This window comes from Silene latifolia, chromosome 6, assembly GCF_048544455.1.
Source record: "Silene latifolia isolate original U9 population chromosome 6, ASM4854445v1, whole genome shotgun sequence".
NCBI lineage: Eukaryota > Viridiplantae > Streptophyta > Magnoliopsida > Caryophyllales > Caryophyllaceae > Silene > Silene latifolia.
Genome location: NC_133531.1, coordinates 98,373,815 through 98,393,170, shown reverse-complemented (window position 1 = coordinate 98,393,170; position 19,356 = coordinate 98,373,815). Strand labels below are relative to the sequence as shown.

Sequence of the window (19,356 nt, the reverse complement as noted above, 5' to 3'; positions counted from 1 at the left end):
CAGCTTATCTAAATAATATAAACATTATTCATTATACTTAGTCTTTCCTTGTTATTCATTTACAATACTCCAAACCAATAGAGCTAGATACCCAAATTATTCTTTAATCAAGCCGGACCCATTCAGGGAAAATCCTGCTAAAACAATTGGCGCCCACCGTGGGGCATCTAGTTCTTCAATCAATAAAATTCCCTTTATCATTTTCCATTTAAGATTTACACACAACAATGGCAGAACTAACCCCAGAACAACAACTAGCGGCTGCCCTGACTAAGATCAAGGAATTGGAGACAATCCAGGAGAAGGCAGCCCAAGCAGAAGCAGAAATCAATAGGCTGAAGGAATCTGAGTCTAGCCTGAGGAAAAAATTGGAAAATCAGACTTCGGGCTCCAAGACCAGATTCGAACCAGGAACCCCATTCTCATCCATTATCAAAAACATTGACTTTTCCAATTTTGGAACCCCGGAGAAGGATACATTATCCGGTACCCCAACCATTTCCAATGATGAAACAAACAAAACTGGAGCAGCAATAATGATGGCTATGCTTCAGGAAATTCAAAAACTCCACAACAAAATAGAAAATATACCCAGAGTACCAGACCCTGTGGCTGAAGTAGAAATTGATAGCTTTGCTGACTCACCCTTTGCAGATGAGATTGCAAAGATTGACCTCCCCAAGAAATTCACCGTCCCATCCATGAGAACTTATGATGGAACCTCTGATTCACAAAATCACATTGCTATATTCAAACAGAAGATGCTAGCTGCCTCAGTACCCAGTGAACTCAGGCAGGTCTGCATGTGTAAAGGCTTTGGTACAACCCTGACCGGAGTAGCATTACAACGGTTCATTAATCTCCCAAATGGAGGTATCAAGAATTTTGGAGAATTGATCAATGCCTTCAATCAACAATTCGCAAGCAGCAGAGATATGGCCAAGAGACCCAGTAACCTGTTCAGGGTAAAGCAACTTCCTGAAGAATCTCTCAAAGAATTCCTGGCCAGATTTGTCAAAGAGAAGGTGGCCATTCCCAGGTGTGACGAAGAAACAGCAGTAGAAGCCTTCAGGCAAGGAGTCCTGCTTGACAGCGACATCTATGCAGACTTAACCAAGAAAGCCTGCCCAACCTTTGCCACTGTTCAATCCATCGCCTTAGAACATGTCAGATTGGAGGAAGATCTCAACTTCAGGACTAATTCATCCGGAGGGAAGCAAGGTTATGGACACACTAACAGGAAAAGCTCCTACCAGAAAGGAGGCAACCCCAGATCAGCACCCTATTCCAGGCCTGAACGATCTGAAGTCAACATGGCACAAGAACATAAAGGTAACCTTTCTAGCCTTCCAACTATTCCTGAATATAACTTCTCTATTAATACTGCAGGATTAATCAAATGCCTGGAAAGCCTGGGAGATATAGTCAGATGGCCCAAGAAATCAGACAACCCCAGGAAAGACCCAACAAGATGGTGTGACTTCCATCAGGACATCGGGCACACCACAGAAGAATGCATCCAACTCAGGAAACAGGTGGCATATCTCCTAAACAAAGGCTTTTTGAAGGACTTAATTCAGCAGCCAAAGAACAAAGATGAAGGACAAAACAAGAGAGATTCAGGGAACGGCAGAGATCCTCCTCCTCCTCCCTCCATCTATGAAGTTAAGTTCATAAATGGAGGATCAAAAATCTGTGGTCTGACCAGCTCAGCTGCCAAAAGAATATCCAGGGAATCCAGACTGCAACCCCCTTCAAGGTCCAAGTCATTGCCTGCTATTACTTTTGATGACTCGGACCTGCAGGGAGTATCGGATCTACACCATGACAACTTGGTAATCACCATGCAAATTGGCACAGCTAAGGTATCAAGAATCCTGATAGACGGAGGCAGTTCAATCGATCTTGTGATGCTTGACGTCCTCAAAGCTATGAAGATAGATGAAGGAAAGATCATCAAGAAATCCAGCGTCCTGGTTGGATTCAGCGGAGAAACAAAGAACACCTTGGGAGAAATCAGCCTGCCAGCCTATGTGGAAGGCGTGGCTTCATATGAAAGATTTGGAGTAATGGATTGCCTATCCTCATATAACGTAATCCTGGGCAGACCATGGATCCACAATGTCAAAGCAATCCCATCAACATACCATCAATGTGTGAAAATTCCAACAGAATGGGGGATAACCACCATCAGGGGAGAATAGAGGACGTCTCAGGAATGTTACACTCAGGCTTTGAAACCCTCAAAGTCAGGTAAGTCCCTTGCATAACAATTAAAGTCACCTGTCAGGGAAGAATATATAGCGCAATCACAGATGGAAACAGGAGAGGTCATATTGGACCCAGAATTCCCTGACAGGAAAGTACTTGTAGGGTCAGATGCACCAGACTCGGTCAGAACCAATCTGGTCAACTTTCTTAAAACTAAAATGTCCTGTTTTTCTTGGTCACATTTTGATATGACTGGTATAGATGCTGATGTTATAACTCATAAGTTGAATATTGACAAATCAGTTAAGCTTGTACAGCAAAAGAGAAGAAAATTCGCTGCAGAGAGGCATGAAATCATCAACTAAGAAGTTGACAAGCTACTGGACATGGGAATGATCAGGGAAGTAATGTACCCTGACTGGCTTGCAAATGTAGTAGTCGTCCAAATGAAAAACGGCAAATGGAGAGTCTGTGTAGACTACACCGACCTAAATAAAGCCTGCCCAAAAGATCCATTTCCCCTGCCACATATCGATGCAATGGTGGATGCCACTACAGGCCACGAAATGTTAACATTCATGGATGCCTCCAGTGGATTCTATCAAATAAAGATGCACCCTGCAGATCAGGAAAGCACAGCTTTCATTACTGAGAGAGGTATATATTGTTATACTGCTATGCCCTTTGGATTAAAAAAGGCAGGGGCAACCTATCAAAGGCTAGTCAACATGATGTTCAAAGACCAAATAGGAGATACCATGGAAGTCTACATAGATGACATGGTAGTCAAGTCAAAAAAGGCAGAAGATCACGTCAAAGACTTGGAAGTAGCCTTTCAAATACTGGAGAAATTCAATATGAAGCTCAACCCACAAAAATGCCACGTTGGAGTCTCAGCAGGCAAATTCTTGGGCTATTTGGTGACAAAAAGAGGAATAGAACGCAGCCCTGAATAGATCAAAGCTATCTTGGAGCTAGAACCACCAAAGACGGTCAAAGACATACAAAAGCTGACTGGAAGAATAGCGGCCCTGAACAGATTCATTTCAAGATGATCAGAGAGGCGCAAATCATTCTATAACCTGCTAACGAAAAACAAGGACTTTCAATGGACCCATGATCATCAGGCTGCCTTTGAAGACCTGAAAACATATATATCCTCTCCTCCCTTTCTGGCAAAACCAGTCAAAGATGAACCCCGACAGTAGATACCATCGATACCATCAAATCTTTGTCGGTGCGGTCTTGGTCGAGAGAAAGCAGACGGACAACAACACCCTTTCTATTACGTAAGTAAAAGTCTACTGGATGCAGAGATTAGGTATGGCCTACTTGAAAAATATGTTTTAGCTTTAATTATGAGTTGCACAAAATTAAGACCATACTTTGAAAGCCACCCTATAATAGTCAGAACCAACCTTCCTATCAAGTCTGTACTTAGGAAGCCAGAATTGTCCGGACGAATGTGCAAATGGTCAGTCCAGCTGAGCACATACAACATAACATTTGAGCCAAGGACAACAATTAAGTCACAAGCACTAGCGGACTTTGTGGCTGATTTTAGTCCAACCCTAGAACCCGACCTAATAAAAGAAGTAAATAAACTGACCAGCGACCAAACAGACCTAGAATGGACCCTATTTGTCGATGGTGCAGCCAACATGAGGGGCACAGGCCTGGGGGTAGTACTAAAATCGCCACACGGGGATAAGATAGTACAAGCTAAAAGCTGTGCATTTGAGGCTACCAACAATGAGGCAGAATATGAAGCCTTAATAGCTGGATTAAAGGTATGTATTGACCTTGGTGTGCAAAACCTAAAGGTACGTACTGATTTCTTTCTTATTTCCAACAAAGTAAACGGAATATACACTGCAAAAGACTCAAAAATGATGCTTTATTTGGAAATTGTTCAAGTTTTAAAATCAAAATTCCGCAGTTTTAATATTGACCAAATTCCCAGGGACTTGAATACCCAGGCCGACGCCTTAGCCAGCCTAGGATCAAACTTCAGTCCCCTTGACTTCGACAAAATACCCATTGTACATTTATTAGAACCTGCAATAAATAAACAAGATGAATGTTTCCCAATTTATGTTGCCAATTCTTGGACAAAACCTTACTATGACTGGCTACAACAGGGAATCCTTCCCCTAAATAAGCAAGATGCCAGAGCACTAAAAATAAAAGCTGCTTCATATACTATTATTAACAACGTGCTTTTTAAGAAATCGTAGGCTGGGCCGTACCTCAGATGCCTGGAGCCACAAGAAGCTGAGCAGATATTATCAGAAATCCATGAAGGATACTGTGGAAATCATAAAGTTGGAAGAAGCCTGGCAAGCAAAGTACTCAGAACAGGTTATTATTGGCCCACCTTGAGGGCCCATTGCCTGGAATTTAGCTCTAAATGGAAAGCTTGTCAGATTCACGGACCATATATCCATCAGCCATCTGAGGAACTACATTCCATATCCGCACCCTGGCCATTTATGAAGTGGGGGCATGGATATAGTAGGGAAACTACCTCAAGCACTCGGACAAAAAGTTTTCATGCTAGCAATGACTGATTACTTCTCCAAGTGGATAGAAGCAGATTCATACAGGCAAGGAAAGGAAAAGGATGTTATAGCATTCATCAAACACAACATCGTATGTAGATATGGCATCCCCTCTGAAATAATATGTGACAATGGCACGCAATTCGCGGGAAAAAGAACAGCAGCCTTCTCTGCTCAATGGAACATCAACCTGGTAACCTCCACGCCAGGATATCCAAAAGCTAACGGTCAGGTAGAATCCAGTAACAAAGTAGTAATCAGTTGCATAAAGAAGAAACTAGAAAGAAGGAAAAGCAGATGGGCTGAAGAGCTCCCCCTGGTCCTCTGGGCTGATAGAACCACAAATAAAACATCCACAGGCCAAACCCCCTACTCCTTGGTCTATGGATGTGAAGCAGTAATCCCGGCTGAGGTCGACATTCCATCAGCCAGATGCAAGCCTGAACACAATAACAAGCAATATACCTCTAATGGAGGACAGCCTGGACTTAACGGAAGAATTAAGAGATGCAGCCAGCATTAGATTGGCAGCATATCAGCAAAGAGTTGCAAAAATCTACAACAAGACTGTCAAAGCCGGGGTATTCAGGGTAGGAGACCTTGTCCTCGGGAGAGTCTTCCGAAACACAAAAGAAACGAATGCTTGCAAATTGGCCCCAACCTGGGAAGGTCCCTACCTAATTGACTCAATAGTTAGCCAGGGAGCTTATAGATTAAAAACCCTGGACGGCGAGATGATCCCAAGAGCTTGGAATATTGCACACTTAAAACTATTTCACATATAGAATATATCTCCCGGTCTAGGTATAATTTTCGTGTTCACATTTCTTGCCTGACCTGATGTGAAACTAAATGTATGATACTTGCCATTATATGAATAAATGCCTTATATAATTTCTTCTATTATGTGCCCAAATACTTGTCAATATTCTTATACTTATTTTTACCAAGTAGAATCTTCAATACTTGTTTTACATACTGCATTTTATTTAAAACAAATCTTAAAGATTGGGGGCCACCCCACCAATATCCAACTGATACCCAATTTTCAGTTGCAAAACAGGCCTTAAAATACTGAGCTCAACTTAACGTACAAACCTGGAAAATCTATTCCTGGATTGTATAACATAGATGGGTCATAAGCCCTCCAGACAGGCAGGGGACGTAAGGCCTCCAGACAGGCAACAACCCCACCCATAACACAATAAACTGGCCAGATCCAGCATAAAAAACTGGCCCGATTCAGTCGAATAACTGGCCAGATCCAGTAAGACATTCAATACTACAAACGCCTTATCAAAACACAAAAAGGAACCAACAAAGACCATATATTTATTTACCCAAAATAGCTGGCCTTGCCACAAACCTAATTATCCATTCCAGGGACATTCCCTCTGGATGAGCCAAAAAATACCTAAATATTCATTCCAGGAACACCCCCTCTGGATGGGCCAAAACAAAAAGAAAAAACTCCAAACTAAGTAGGTTTCTCACCAGTAACCGACTTACAACCCTCCACCATTTCCTGATCACCATATTTTCCCTTGGAAGGAGGAGAATCCGCCTCATCTTCTTGACCCATATTGGCCAAATCAGGATATTGGGCGTCCAAAGCTTCCTCATCACGGTCCGGGTCCCAATTAGCCCGATCAGAATCCGGATCCCTCAAAGCATCAACCCGGCCATTCCCAAAGAAGAACTGAGCAGCATCAGCAAGCCGCGCCTCCACTAGTTCCTTCTCAGCGCCAAGCTCTTAATTTTTCCTCAGCTGATCTTGCATAGCCTGCTTCTCAGCAGCCAACTCCTCCCCTACAGACTCTAACTCTTGCCTGACAGCCTTCTCAGCATTTTTTGCAGCCACCTCACAAACTATAGCAGCCTATGGACGCCTCTCTAGCTGTCCCCAGATGAGATTGAAGCACTACCTCATTACTCCTGGATGTATGCAGCTCACGGTTAACTTTATCCACTTTCTCTTCCAAGCTAGAAACCCTGGCCTGGGCATCCCTGAGTTGACAAGCAGTAGCCAACCCAACATCCAATCCCTACAAAAAATAAAATCAATCAGCCAAATATAAAAGTGACACAAAGAACACATAACAAATAAAATGTCTCTTTACAGCTAACCTCCTTAGCTTGAGAAGCAAGTTCAGCAGCCTTCGTCACAAGAGAATTCAAGATAGAGACCACCTTAGTAGAAGACTCAAGGGTATTAGCAGATAAAAGCTGGCTGCTCATCTTGGCAGAAAATTCATTTATCCGTGCCCGGGCAGCATCCATATCATCAATCCTAGCAGACACCTGCCTGATACTCCTTATCGGTTGAGCCTGAATAGGCTCTTTCTCTTTCTCCTTCTCCTCCTCCTCCTCTTCAGGGATGACATCTTCCCTCCTCCTTTTGGGAGCCTGGACTACCTCCGGTGATACTAGCCTGGGTGGATCCTGAGGAGGCTGGACATCAGAAACCAGAATTTCAAGCGTCTTGTCACTCCCACTAGCCTCTTGGCTCTTGGACTGTTCAGCATTCTAGCCACCCCAGCCTTTAAATCTTTTGCAGTAAAGCTGGCCAACCTAGCAGAAGACCTGAACACTGAATATATAAAGAATGCACATGAATATGAGAAGAGAAGTCATAACAAGACAATAATCAAACACAAAAACATGCAGAAAACATACAGGAAAGAGCAGTGGAACTAGGCTTGCCTTTGGGCACCCTGACAGCACTCAGCTTAGTCTTCATATACCGGGGCAATAATTCCCTACCCAGACTAGCAGGCCAGGCCTTCTCTTCCTCAGGAATGGCGAGGAAAGCCTCTATCCTGGAAATAGCTTCCTCATCAAGGGGATCAGAGTTCCAATCAGGGGCTGCATAAATTGTCAAATACAAAGGTGAAAACTCAAAACATCCTAATTTCGTATAATATATATTGCAAATTAACGGTACAGGAAACCTACCACTTTCCAGAGGGGGATATCTAAGGTAATCAAAGCCTGAACCCAGGCTCTCAGTCCGTACAAACATGAAAGTCTTTGCCCAGCTTTTATCATCTCCAGAGTCCAGGTTAGTAATTAATGAAGACATTTTCGACTTGAGTCTCAAATTAAAACGACCATTAACAGGATTTTTCATATGATATATTGCCTTGATATCATTAATAGTAATTACCAGATTGTGTTTAGCACATAAATTTTCAATGGGAATGAACAAGTTTCTAAACCATTGGCATAATCTCGAAAGGTGATACTTCCATAGCACGAATAGTGTCAATCATTAAGGGAGTAAAAGGTAACTTACAGCCTGCTTTAAACACCCATTCAAAAATACAGAACCAACCAGGTGACACCCAGTTAGCTCTGACTGGACAAGACTCAGGAATCCATACCTCAGTCGATTCAGGAATTATTTTCTTCTCCCTTAAAACCCTATCATAGTTTGTTTTCAATAAGTTTTCCTCAGGAAAGTAAGGATCCAAAGATTGAAGGGCAGTGAAAATAAAATCCTGATATTTAAAAGCCACAAGACGACGAGGGAGGGTCAATTTCCATCACTTCTTCCTCCGGACGTCCGTGGGTTCGCACTCAGCAGCAGACCTTCCGGGGTGCAAAAGACTTTCAGGGGTGCGGGGACGCTTTTTGGCTCCCATATCCTTTATTATTTAGTTTATTGTGACGGAAATTATGAATTAGCAGAATAAGACTCCTGGGAAATAGGGGAGAATTTTAGAGAAAGTTGAGCAAGAAAAGTGGAAGAAATTTTGTGAAAAACAAATCCATCGCAAGTACCATATTTATAGGAAAGGAGTAACGGTGCAAAAACCCTAGAAATTGCAAAATCACAAGATGACATCACCTAGCCGTTGCGGTGTTTAACGGTAACTAGGAGTCTAAGAGTCATTGAGCATATATAATTCTTTTTATTATTCAACCCGGTAAAGTTGACATCTCACCCCTGGCTTGATCCAGCACGGGTAAAATGTCAAGGGGCAATTGTTAAGCCCAGTTTAGCCTGGTCTGACTCTAACCTGGCCTGACCTTACAAGGCTGATCAAGGCATACAGAGACCGGGCAAATCTAATCATTATTTGGTAGATGAAGAGTATTACAGGATGAATAGGCTACTTAATCCCAGAAGGAAGGCCTGATGGTAAGCACAGAATAGCCTGGCAGCACACCTAAGCAGGCCGGATTAAGCTGAACAGCAGCAAAACGGTTATATAAAGATAAATATTCATGTCCTATTCTCAAGGAAGACCAAGTCTAATTATGAGACTATATCACCCATGAACCTAGACGTGGAAGAGGAGAAAAAGATAAGGATCAGTCAAAGAAGAACGAGTCAACCGAATTAATAGGGAATGTGCCCTATTAATTCGGTAACAACTCCGACAAAAGAGAAGGATGTTGAAGATCAATACAGCGTTCATGTTTATGACTATAAATATTGTAATCTGGCATTTGTAATTTCATTCATTATTCATCAGTGTTGAACTACTTCACTACTTATCTTTCATTATTACACGAGCATCCAATTACTTAAACAAATTTGTATTCAGCTTATCTAAATAATATAAACATTATTCTTTATACTTAGTCTTTCCTTGTTATTCATTTACAATACTCCAAACCTATAGAGCTAGATATCCAAATTATTCTTTAATCAAGCCGGACCCATTCAGGGAGAATCCTGCTAAAACAATTACTTTTTCAAGGTGTTGAGCAACATCGACAACACCTTGAAGATGCCCCCTTGACATCTCATCAAGAATGAGAGTTTGGTGGAGTCTTCCCTAAACCACCATTTTTAAATATTTCTAACTCCCTAACTTGCATTTCAATTCTTATATTGCATTTTTGTCATTTTTGGATTTTTATACTTTGATCAAGATAGTTATCATGTTTGAGAGAAGTGAGGGAGGGACTAACGATTTTAATTAATGTGTAGTGCTTTAGCTTAGTGTGGGGACTGCAATTGCCTAGGCTATCCATGCCTTAGTAGTGCCCCCACAATGAAGAACACGAGATATGAAGAAGAATGGAAAAATGACAAGGGATATGCAAAGTACACGGATGGAACTGAATCCGGGTAAAAAGGGGTCGAATCCGAGCGGATTCTTGAGAATCCGCCCGTCTTCAGGCAATCCGGGCATATTGTGTAAAAGGCGCCCGTCCATTATGAGCTGAATTTTTGAAATTTCTGACTGTCAATGAATCTGGGCGTCCTGCAGTAGAATCCGCCCGTCTTCAAAAATCCGCCCGTCCTGAAAGGAAGACGCCCGTCTTTTTGGTTGAGGAAAACAAGAAAAATCCCTGTAAAGGAATCTGACCGTCTTCACTAAAAGACGCTCGTCCCGTGTTTACAAATCCGAGCGTCTTCACTGAAAGACGCCCGTCTTTAGGCGAGTTTTTCCCAACCCAGAACAGGCCAAATCCGGGCGTCCCGAGCAAAAACCGCCCGTCTTGCCCCTGCATTTCAAATTTTTCGGGTCTTATAAACCCCCTCTCACATTCATTTCTTCATTCCTTCATTCATAACACTACTTATAAACCCCATAACTCCAAAACCCTCATCCTCTCCATTACAAAAACAAGATTCCTCAACAACATTCACCAAAATCAAATCAAAACATCCTTTTAACAACAAATCAATCACTCCTCTTTCAACAAAAATCAAAACCAAGCAAAAAATCTTCAACCTTTGAGTCTATTTTTGAATTCATAAAGGCAAAGCCTTTCATCTTTAAATCGATTTGGGTACACTAGAAATTGAAGATTTTTCACTCTTTTCTTGGTTTATTCATCAATGGCAAGGACTAAGGGAGCAACAAAGGCACCAAAGGCATAGACACTTTCATCAAGGCAAAAGAGTCTTCAAGCAAAGAAAGCATTGGCTATGGTGGTAGCTAGCCCAAACTTGGAAATGCAACAACAACAACCTCCCATGGGAGCAACAACATCTACTACTCCGGAAATTGCTCAACTTTCAAATTATCCGGAGGTAATTTTCATTTCCAAATCCCATAGGGACACTTTTGCCAAGTTTGCTAGGAAATCATTTCTATCCACCAAGTTTATTTGTGAAGATACCTTAGATAAGTTGGGTGTCCTTGAGCAAACTAGAGCCTTCTTTAAAGCCATGCGGTTGGAGAAATTGTTTGAATCAAAAGAATTGACATACCCCTCCCTTACCTTAGAATTTTTGAGTTCTTTGAAAGTCAACAAGGTTGAGACTATGGAGACCATCGAGTTCCGTCTAGCTATTGTTAGTAGGCGCATCTCCTTTGAGGAAATGGGTAAAGCTTTGGGTCTTAGTGATTCACCGAGTTATTTTAAGAATGTTGGCAAGTATGACCCCGACCCTCTTTGGGAGGCGATTTACGGAAGGAAATTTGAGGACTTTCATGCTAGTCGCGCTCTATTAGTCCACCATCCGGGCATTAGAGTGTGGCACAAGGTCATAGAGAACACCATCATTGCAAGAAAAACACCAACCATTTCACCAAACTCGATTTTGTTCTTCTTGAGTCGGCTTTGAACATTGGAAGGGAATTCACCAAGCCTTTTAACTCTCTAAGGCTTTTGGTGGATAGATGGCTAAATATTAATTGTGGGAAGAAAGGCACTACCGTTATTATGAATGGAGGCCTAGCCACTATCCTAGCTAAATACTTTGATCCGAACATCAACAAGGATAGCAAGTATGAGGCAAAAGAGGGTGGTCATCTCATTGATATTAATACTATGATATACAAGTACAAGTGGGTTACCCATTACCCTCTTGACACCAAGTATGGATGGCTCACTAGTGAGGCTAGATCTTTCACTTTGCCTTCAAAGATTTGTCGATTGAGTGTCCATCGGAGCAACTATCTACTTCCCCTTTCAAAAGGGGCCGAGTACATTATCCGACAACAAAAGGGTGAAATTGAAATGCCCTCCTCTTCCATTGTCACACCACCCTACCCTTTCGAGTACCAAGAGTTCAAGCCCAAAGGCGTTGAAGCAAGAAATGATTATTTGAGTCTTCTTATGCAAGAGATGCACAAGCAAGCTTTCGAGGATCGGAAAAATGCTTACTTGGCCCAATATCCACCCCTCCTTCACTTAGCTCGGCAAGGACTACTTGATCCTTCATGTCCTTTGCCTAGTTGGGCGGATAGGGAAGTCCTCTTTCCGAGTGCATCTAGGGTTGCTTCGGGTGATAATGAGGTTGTCGGTAATGAAGAGGTTGATGATAACATTGATGAAGAAGCTAGTGAAGAAGGAGAAGAGGATGATGAGCAAGGTGAACAAGAAAGTGAAGAATAAACTGGTGATGAGACCACTTCTAATGAGGAAGGTGATGATAGTGATGATATGATGGAAGATTAGCAAGCTTTGGAGGCTCCTACCCTCTCGAGGTTTGTTCTACTTCATTCTTTGTTTTAATTATTTTTCTTGATCATTGTTGGAGTAGTCCTAGCACCACAGAGGACTCACACCTCGGCCCCATTGAGGTGTTCTCATTTTATTGTTCCCACCTTTCAAAATCCAAAATGACAAAATTAGTTTCATGCATTGCATAGTGTGTGCATGAACTACACCCAACCTTAGGACATTAGCAATAATGTCTAGATCGGTTTGGGGAAGTACATGCATACACAACGGAAGGTAATATAAATTATCCTCTCCGTCATAAACAAAAACCATGCATCATGTAGTGTAGATTAGTGTAGCTTGCATTTAGTGTAGAAATCATGCATCATGTTTGCATAATTTTCCATCATTTTGGCCATTGAGGACAATGCCCATATTAGTGTGGGGATGGGGAATTCTAACTTAACTTCTATTCAAAAATCCAAAAAAAATTGAAAAATTTCGAAAAATCATAAAAATTTGAAAATTGAAAAACCCAAAAACAAGTTCATTTCCTTTGTAGTGTAGTCTTGTATATATTGTTGTATATATTGTGTTTGTTCTATCCTTGTTCACATTGATTGACTACGCCGCATCCGAGACATGAGGATCATGAAGACCGCATGGTATGATCTTTCCAATCTCCTTTTTCCTCCTTATGTTAATGACTATGTGGCTTTATTTTGATTGATGCGGTATAACAATGTGAACATAGGACTTGCATTTAGTTTATATGTCATATTAGTTGGTAGAATCACTTGCATTAGGATGTATATAATAGTTGCATCATGGCATATAGTTGCATTTAGATAAAATATTTTGAAAAGTGCCTAATTAGGAACTTTGACAAGAGCAAGTAAGCCATTACAAATACTTTTTCAACTTAAGACTTTGCCTACTAGAATGGTTATAAAACACCCTAGATTGTGTCATACTAGTGTCTTTTGACACATGACCCAAAGCCTAGTCAGGAGTTTGCATGTGAGTCACCTATTCCAACCCCGTGATGCGATGTGGACTTGGTTAACTTGTCTAGGTGACCTTGATTGACCTTGTGGTAAGGCAACCCAAAAATACTTTCTATCAATAAGTTTGAAGTGCTCATTTCGAAAATTTTGTTATGTGGAAGTAATTTATTGCTAAGGAAACCTCAAATGTTTTGAAATGTTGAAATATTGAGAAATTTAGTTGTTTTGATGGCGGCGTACCACTTCGATGTGCTTTGGAGAGGGATTCATTGAATTGGGCCCCCACACGGTTGTGAATTCAACCGCCCAGAGACAGAGTGTCTATCACCCCGAAAAGCTATTGTCTAGAGGTTAACCGGTTGCCTAATAAGCGATTTGCGAAAGCAAAGGACATTAGCCCGGAAGGGACAAACCCCATCTTAAATTTTTGAAATGTGAAAGTTGAATGAGGTCAATTTTTGAATACTAGTCATATCCACCCTTTGTTTATAACGATTTGAGCATTTCATTCCCAAAAAAGCCTTTTTGTCAAGCCACTTTGTCGAGCTTGGGACGATCCATGACCTTTACTTTTGTAAACAACTCGAGACTTGTCATGTCATATGCTACTATCATCATAGGGATAATCATTCCACCACCATCTGATCGCTCTTGACGAAAGCATTTGGAAATTGAGGACGAAAGTAGTCTAGTTTAACACCATTTGGAGGTGATTTAGTGCCATCCTCTTAGCCTTAGTAATTTGTTGAACTAGTATTTGTGAAGGATTATACGCTCTTAAATTTGTTCCTCTTTAGTGCCTCCGCCACTTGATGAAAAAGTGGCTATTACTTTTGTAGATGCATCCATTATTTGATTTTGTGTGCTTAATGTTTGGATGTGTCGCCATTTTGGCAAGACCCACCTTGCCTTGCAAGAAGGCATCCTACCTCATGGTTGTCTTGTTCTGAGTTGAAGGGGCGGAGTGAGACCCGCTAATTGTCTCATATCGGCTATGTTATTAGGATAGTTTAAATAATGGTCCTAGTCTTTTTCACCTCTTTACTCGGGACGAGCAAAGGTTCGGTTTGGGGATATTTGATGTGACCATAATTAGCGCATATTTAGCCCCTGAATTAGCCTTGTTCCCATGCTTTTTAGTGCATATTTGGGTCATTTATTGTCTTTAGTTCTTTGTTTTGCATATTCTTTGAGATTATGTGTCCTTCGTAGGAAAGGAGTGCAAATCTTGCATTTTCATGGCAAAACGAGACTAAAGTGATTGAATTCAATGACCAAGCATAAAGGAGAGACAAGATTAGAAGGCCTTTGTACATATTATAGTAGTTGGGCTATGACGCAAAAGGATCCTTGCATCCCCGAAGAAATTCCCAAGGATTTTATGAAGGAAAGGAAGAAAAGAAGAAAGAAATGAAGTTGTCCAGCAATCCGTGCGGATTGACTGGAAGACGCCCGTCCTCCACAGCACAATCCGGCCGTCTTCTCCCAAAGACGCCCGGACAACAAGCCCAGAAGACGCCCGGATTCCCTTGAAGACGCTCGGGCAAAGGCTCACGAATCCGCCCGTCCCGTGCCTAAGACGCACGGATTCCAGCCCAGCACAAATCCGTTTCTTCAAGCTTCAAAAAAAGAAGCCTTTCCTTCGAAAAATACCGGCGTCTCCCTGCTCAAATCTCAAAAGTGTAATTACTAGTTTAGCCCTTAGTTAATCCTAATGCATCCACCTAATTTTCACTATAAATACCCCATTAGTCTAATTAGAAGACAATGTTCTTCTTATCAATTATTAGAATAGTTAATATCAATCAAATCCCTCTTTAGTTTTGTAATCAACAATTAATCAAGTTTTAATACAAGTTTTATTTCCTTAATCCCTCTTTTGTTCATCCTTTACTTTGGGTAATTGAAGATTATTTGGGTTATTATTGGGAGATTGACAACCTCTCAATCAAGCATCAAGTACGTCTTTTATTCTTTGCTTTTTTATTAGAATCCTTGCATTTTTTACCCATCACCTATCTTTTCAATGAGACTTGTAAGACATAAACCAATTCGAGTCTCATTAGACCATATGCATGTTGTGGAGTAGGGAAGATTAAGTCGACTTGTAGGGGTTGTACAATCTAATCGATTCGGCTCCGGGACCCAAACTTTCCTAGGATTGTAAGATATAACCCAACTCAATCCATCACAACAATAATTGCTTGCTTATAATTTGAGAACATGTTTGTATGATCAATTCCCATGATTCCCCTATGACCCCATGACACCCTAGTTCTTTTTATCAATTGTTTACAACCCTTTTAAATTCATCTGGCTTATTTACTTTTATTGCTATTTAGTTTAGTGACCTTCTACATCAACCCAAATTGTGACACCCCTAAGACACCACTAGTTTCAATAGAAATCTCATCTCAATTCCCGTCCCTTGGGATCCGACCTTTACTTGCCTCTTTACTAATTGTAGAGTTGTTTGTGAAGTTATAAATTGTGTTTTGGTCTAGTTTCTTCCAACGACAATTGTTCCGAAAAATAGAATATAGCTCCGAAAATAAACCCGACCAGATATAAACCAACTCAATCCATCACAACAATAATTGCTTGCTTATAATTTGAGAACATGTTTGTATGATCAATTCCCATGAATCCCCTATGACCTCATGATACCCTAATGTCTTTTATCAATTGTTTACAACCCCTTTTATTCATCTTGCTTGTTTACTTTCATTTCTATTTAGTTTAGTGATCTTCTATTCAAACCCCAATTGTGACACCCCTAAGACACCACTAGTTGCAATAGAAATCTCATCTCAATTCCCGTCCCTTCGGATCCGACCTTTACTTGCCTCTTTACTAATTGTAGAGTTGTTTGTGAAGCTATAAATTGTGTTTTGGTCTAGGTGCTCCTAACGACAAGTTACCTAAAAGACATAGTTCAAGACCAAAAATGGCGCCGTTGGTGGGGACAGTGTTAACTTGATTTAGATTTTCTTACATTCTTATTAGTTGTGTCTTTCTTTGCCTTGGGGAAGTAAAACTCCTCAAGGTTTTTTCTAATTGTTTCCGAGTTGTATGATATTTTGCATGTCTAGAAGGTCACAAGGTGATTTGTTACCTTTTGATCACGAAATTGAAAGAACTTTGACAACCAATAGAAGACTTGCTAGGAGAACTTTGAGATGTATTGGTGAGGTTGTAGATATTCAACCAACTGTTGAGTTCATCAACCCTTTTGCAAGAGAAGGTAAGGAGAACCCAACACAAAATCCAACACAAAATCAACCCACAGTGCCTAAGTTTTCATCACATTCTGTACCAACCGAGGAGAACCTACCCAATGGTACTCCCACACCACAACATCTAACCGGAAATTTTATTGCCAAATCCGCATTTATCCAATTAGTCGAAAGAAGCCAATTTGGGGGGATGCCTAGTGAAGACCCTCACTCTCATATGGAGACCTTTTGTGACTATTGTGATGCGATTTCTCAAACCGGTGTGACTCAAGACCAAATTCGATGGGTCTTATTTCCTTTTTCTCTAATTGGCACCGCGAAACAATGGTTGAAAGGCCTTGATAAGGCTACTCTCGGAATTGATTCTTGGAAGAAGTTGGCTCTATCTTTCTACAAAAAGTTCTATCCACCGGAAAAGACTAACATGCTAAGAGCTCAAATTACGGGTTTTAAGCAAAGGGATGAAGAATCTTTGTATGAAGCTTGGGAGCGATTCAAGGCAACTTTTTGGTCATGTCCTCACCATGGACTTAGCGAGTGGTTCTTGGTAAAACAATTTTGGAACGGTCTATATGAAGATTCAAGGAACATTCTCAACATGGGATCAAATGGAATGTTCACCGAAGTTGATGACAATCAAACTTGGAACAAATTTGAGGAAATGGCGGTCCATAACTCACAATATAGTAGACCTCGCAAGGCTACTAGAGGAGGAAAGCATGAAGTAGACTCCATTACTCAATTGGGTGCTCAACTTAGTGCTCACATTGATACCATCAATTCGAAGTTTGAAAAAGCTATGGCTAGACTTGAAGAAGCCTCAAAATCACCAAAGCATCATGTTAATGCCATGACGGCATCTTCATCAATCCCAAGTGGGATATGTGAGAATTGTGGAACTTTGGGTCATGACCAAAGTGAATGTAGGGGAACAAATGAACAAGTGAATGCTTTCCAAGTATACAAAAGTGGTACCCCTTATTCAAACTATTACAATGAAAACACCAAATTCCATCCAAATATCTCATACAAAAGCCAAAATGTTCAAAACTCTAAAACAACATACACCCCACCTCCCATGAGAAACCAAAATCAAAGACCCTTTTACAACCAAAACCAAGGTTACCAAAATCAATCTCCATACAATCAACAAAATGACCAAGGTTTTGATGTTCAAAAAGCGGTCCTTCAAATGCAAAAGAATCAACAAGAGTTTTTCACTCAAATGCAAAAGGATAGTCAAGCAAAGGAAACCACCATCAACAACATCCTAGCTCACACCAAAATGTTGGAAACCCAATTGACTCAACTAGCATCTTCAAGCTCACAAAGACAAAAGGGGCAATTACCACCTCAAAGTAATCCCCCAAGACATGAAACGGTTAGTGCCATTCACCTGAGAAGTGGTACAAGGTATGAAGCACCAAAGAAGCAAGTTGAGGATGAAGTTGTGGAAGCTAGTGACAAAGAAGAAATTGTGCAAAACTCCAAGGATGGAGAACCATCAAAAGAAGAAATTTCAAATAAAAATGAAGACAAGGTCAAGGAGAAGGAGCCCATTGTGATTAGACTTCTTTTTCCAAGTCGTCCAGCCAAGCCAAAATTTGATGACCAACTTGGAAAATTTATGGAAATTGTGAAGAATTTGGAAGTCTCAATTCCTTTCACGGTATTAATCAATCACGTGCCGGCCTATGCAAAATACATGAAAGACATCCTCACAAAGAAGAAGTCGATCCGGATGCTTGAGACTATCGCCTTCACTAAGGTGAGTAGTGCAATACTTCAAGGGAGTTCACCTCCAAAACTCAAGGATCCGGGAAGCTTCTCAATACCGTGTACCATTGGCGACACCACGATCAACAAAGCCTTATGTGATCTAGGGGCTAGTGTGAGTGTTATGCCGTACTCGGTGACTAAAAGGTTGGGGATGGGAGAGCTTAAATGCACCAATATCACACTCCAAATGGCCGATACATCGACGTAGACACCATTAGGGATATGGGAAGATGTTCCCGTACGAATTGGGAAATTTTTCATCCCGGTGGACTTTGTCATTGTTCACATGGAAGAAGACTCCAACATTCCAATCATTTTAGGAAGACCTTTCTTACACACCGCGGGTGCGGTGATTGATGTAAAACATGGAGAGCTCACTCTAGAAGTGGGAGATGAGAGCATAACTTTCAATCTTGACAAGACCATGAGAGATCCCCGTTTGCATGAACCATGTTTTATGATTGATCATTATAGCCGGAGGGATGATAGGAAGAAGTCGAAATTCCAATGGAAGAAGAAAATTGAAGATGCTCCATTCAAAGAGCAAGTGAATTGTAACAAAGAGAGCTTGAAAAGCTCACCAAAGTAAAGCAATGAAGAGGATGGCCTCATTGGCCATGACAAGAAAGAGGGAGATTTGTCTATATCAACTCAAGAGATCTTAAGTGATCAAGTAGATGAAGTTTGTGGTCTTTGGGACGATGAGTTCAAAGGGATTTTCAATCCCTATATTGGTAATGCTATCGATCAAGACCGACAACAAGGGCAAAGATCTATTGAAGATCTTTATCACGATAATGAACAAGCTTTTGATTACTTCTTCAAGGTGTTGAGCAACATTAACAACACCTTGGAAATGCCCCCATGACATCTCACTAAGGATGAGAGTTTGATGGAGTCCTCCCTAAACCACCATTTGTAAATATTTCTAACTCCCTAACTCGCATTTTAATTCTTATATCGCATTTTTGTCATTTTTGGATTTTTATACCTTGATCAAGATAATTATCATTTTTGAGAGAAGTGAGGGAGGGACTAATGATTTCAATTGATGTGTAGTGCTTTAGCTTAGTGTGGAGATAGCAATTGCCTAGGCTATTCATGCCTTAGTAGTGCCCTCACAATGAAGAACACGGGGTTTTGTAGAATGAAAAAATGACACGGAATATGCAAGTACACAGATGGAACTGAATCCGGGTAAAAGGGGCA

At 41.0% G+C, this 19,356-nt stretch overlaps 1 non-coding gene across 1 annotated transcript; it reads right to left on the bottom strand.

Annotated features, from left to right (window-relative positions):
- Positions 1 to 16,792: 16,792 nt before the first annotated feature.
- LOC141589242 (small nucleolar RNA R71) lies at positions 16,793 to 16,899 on the bottom strand. The gene has a single exon (XR_012520191.1). It is a non-coding gene; the product is annotated as a small nucleolar RNA R71 (small nucleolar RNA).
- Positions 16,900 to 19,356: the final 2,457 nt, after the last annotated feature.